Source organism: Ixodes scapularis, unplaced genomic scaffold (genome assembly GCF_016920785.2).
Source record: "Ixodes scapularis isolate PalLabHiFi unplaced genomic scaffold, ASM1692078v2 ptg000997l_1__unscaffolded, whole genome shotgun sequence".
In the NCBI taxonomy this organism is placed as follows: domain Eukaryota; kingdom Metazoa; phylum Arthropoda; class Arachnida; order Ixodida; family Ixodidae; genus Ixodes; species Ixodes scapularis.
Window position 1 is genome coordinate 92,611 of NW_024610078.1, and position 3,430 is coordinate 96,040.

A 3,430-nucleotide genomic window follows, 5' to 3' on the forward strand; every position below is an offset into this window, starting at 1 on the left:
CTCTTTCGATCACGGTGAACGTGGCGGCGGCAGTTGTGTCGGTGGAAGCGAAATATTGAACGAGCACGGCCTCCGACGATCCGCGTTCGGCGCTGTCTCTTTCGCTCACGGTGACCGTGGCGGCGGCAGTTGTGTCGGTGAAAGCGAATTTTTGAACGAGCACGGCCTCACACGATCCGCTTTCGGCGCTGTCTCTTTCGCTCACGGTGACCGTGGCGGCGGCAGTTGTGTCGGTGAAAGCGAATTATTGAACGAGCACGGCCTCCGACGATCCGCTTTCGGCGCTGTCTCTTTCGCTCACGGTGACCGTGGCGGCGGCTGTTGTGTCGGTGAAAGGGAATTATTGAACGAGCACTGCCTCCGACAACCCGCGTTTGGCGCTGTCCCTTTCGGTAACGATGACCGTGGCGGCGGCTGTTGTGTCGGTGAAAGGGAATTATTGAACGAGCACTGCCTCCGACAACCCGCGTTTGGCGCTGTCCCTTTCGGTAACGATGACCGTGGCGGCGGCTGTTGTGTCGGTGAAAGGGAATTATTGAACGAGCACTGCCTCCGACAACCCGCGTTCGGCGCTGTCCCTTTCGGTAACGATGACCGTGGCGGCGGCAGTTTTGTCGGTGAAAGCGAATTATTGAACGAGCACTGCCTCCGACGATCCGGTTTCGTCGCTGTCTCTTTCGGTGACGGTGACCGTGGTGGCGGCAGTTGTGTCGGTGAAAGCGAATTATTGAACGACCACGGCCTCCGACGATCCGCTTTCGGCGCTCTCTTTCGGTCACGGTGACCGTGGCGGCGGCAGTTGTGTCGGTGAAAGCGAATTATTCAACGTGCACGGCCTCCGACGGTCCGCGTTCGGCGCTGTCTCTTTCGGTCACGGAGACCGTGGCGGCGGCAGTTGTGTCGGTGAAAGCGAAATATTGAACGTGCACGGCCTCCGACAATCCGCGTTCGGCGCTGTCTGTTTCGCTCATGGTGACCGTGGCGGCGGCAGTTGTGTCGGTGAAAGCGAATTATTGAACGACCACGGCCTCCGACGATCCGCGTTCGGCGCTGTCTCTTTTGCTCACGGTGACCGTGGCAGCGGCAGTTGTGTCGGTGAAAGCAAATTATTGAACGACCACGACCTCCGACGATCCGTGTTCGGCGCTGTCTCTTTCAGTCACGGTGACCGTGGCGGCGGCAGTTTTGTCGGTGAAAGCGAATTATTGAACGAGCACGGCCTCCGAAGATCCGCGTTCGGCGCTGTCTCTTTTGCTCACGGTGACCGTGGCAGCGGCAGTTGTGTCGGTGAAAGCGAATTATTGAACGACCACGGCCTCCGACGATCCGCGTTCGGCGCTGTCTCTTTCGGTCACGGTGACCGTGGAGGCGGCAGTTCTGTCGGTGAAAGCGAGTTATTGAACGACCACGGCCTCCGACGATCCGCTTTCGGCGCTGTCTCTTTCGGTCACGGTGACCGTGGCGAGGGCAGTTGTGTCGGTGAAAGCGAATTATTGAACGAGAACGGCCGCCGACGATCCGCGTTCGGCGCTGTCTCTTTCGCTCACGGTGACCGTGGTGGCGGCAGTTGTGTCGGTGAAAGCAAATTATTGAACGAGCACGGCCTCCCACGATCTGCTTTCGGCGCTGTCTCTTTCGGTCAGGGTGACCGTGGCGGCGGCAGTTGTGTCGGTGAAAGCGAATTATTGAACGACCACGGCCTCCGAAGATCCGCGTTCGGCGCCGTCTCTTTTGCTCACGGTGACCGTGGCAGCGGCAGTTGTGTCGGTGAAAGCGAATTATTGAACGACCACGGCCTCCGACGATCCGCGTTCGGCGCTGTCTCTTTCGGTCACGGTGACCGTGGCGGCGGCAGTTGTGTCGGTGAAAGCGAATTATTGAACGACCACGGCCTCCGACGATCCGCTTTCGGCGCTGTCTCTTTCGGTCACGGTGACCGTGGCGGCGGCAGTTGTGTCGGTGAAAGCGAAATATTGAACGACCACGGCCTCCGACGATCCGCGTTCGGCGCTGTCTCTTTCGATCACGGTGAACGTGGCGGCGGCAGTTGTGTCGGTGGAAGCGAATTATTGAACGAGCACGGCCTCCGACGATCCGCGTTCGGCGCTGTCTCTTTCGCTCATGGTGACCGTGGCGGCGGCAGTTGTGTCGGTGAAAGCGAATATTGAACGAGCACGGCCTCCGACGATCCGCTTTCGGCGCTGTCTCTTTCGCTCACGGTGACCGTGGCGGCGGCTGTTGTGTTGGTGAAAGGGAAATATTGAACGAGCACTGCCTCCGACAACCCGCGTTCGGCGCTGTCCCTTTCGGTAACGATGACCGTGGCGGCGGCAGTTTTGTCGGTGAAAGCGAATTATTGAACGAGCACTGCCTCCGACGATCCGGTTTCGTCGCTGTCTCTTTCGGTGACGGTGACCGTGGTGGCGGCAGTTGTGTCGGTGAAAGCGAATTATTGAACGACCACGGCCTCCGACGATCCGCTTTCGGCGCTCTCTTTCGGTCACGGTGACCGTGGCGGCGGCAGTTGTGTCGGTGAAAGCGAATTATTCAACGTGCACGGCCTCCGACGGTCCGCGTTCGGCGCTGTCTCTTTCGGTCACGGAGACCGTGGCGGCGGCAGTTGTGTCGGTGAAAGCGAAATATTGAACGTGCACGGCCTCCGACAATCCGCGTTCGGCGCTGTCTGTTTCGCTCATGGTGACCGTGGCGGCGGCAGTTGTGTCGGTGAAAGCGAATTATTGAACGACCACGGCCTCCGACGATCCGCGTTCGGCGCTGTCTCTTTCGGTCACGGCGACCGTGGCAGCGGCAGTTTTGTCGGTGAAAGCGAATTATTGAACGAGCACGGCCTCCGACGATCCGCGTTCGGCGCTGTCTCTTTTGCTCACGGTGACCGTGGCAGCGGCAGTTGTGTCGGTGAAAGCGAATTATTGAACGAGCACGGCATCCGACGATTCGCTTTCGGCGCTGTCTCTTTCGCTCACGGTGACCGTGGCGGCGGCGGTTGTGTCGGTGAAAGCAAATTATTGAACGACCACGGCCTCCGATGATCCGCGTTCCGCGCTGTCTCTTTCGGTCACGGTGACCGTGGTGCCGGCAGTTTTGTCGGTGAAAGCGAATTATTGAACGACCATGGCCTCCGACGATCCGCGTTCGGCGGTGTCTCTTTCGGTCACGGTGACCGTGGCGGCGGCAGTTGTGTCGGTGAAAGCGAATTATTGAACGACCACCACCTCCGTCGATCCGCTTTCGGCGCTGTCTCTTTCGGTCACGGTGACCGTTGCGGCGGCAGTTGTGTCGGTGAAAGCGAAATATTGAACGAGAACGGCCTCCGACGATCCGCGTTCGGCGCTGTCTCTTTCGGTCAGGGTGACCGTGGCGGCGGCAGTTGTGTCGGTGAAAGCGAATTATTGAACGACCACGGCCTCCG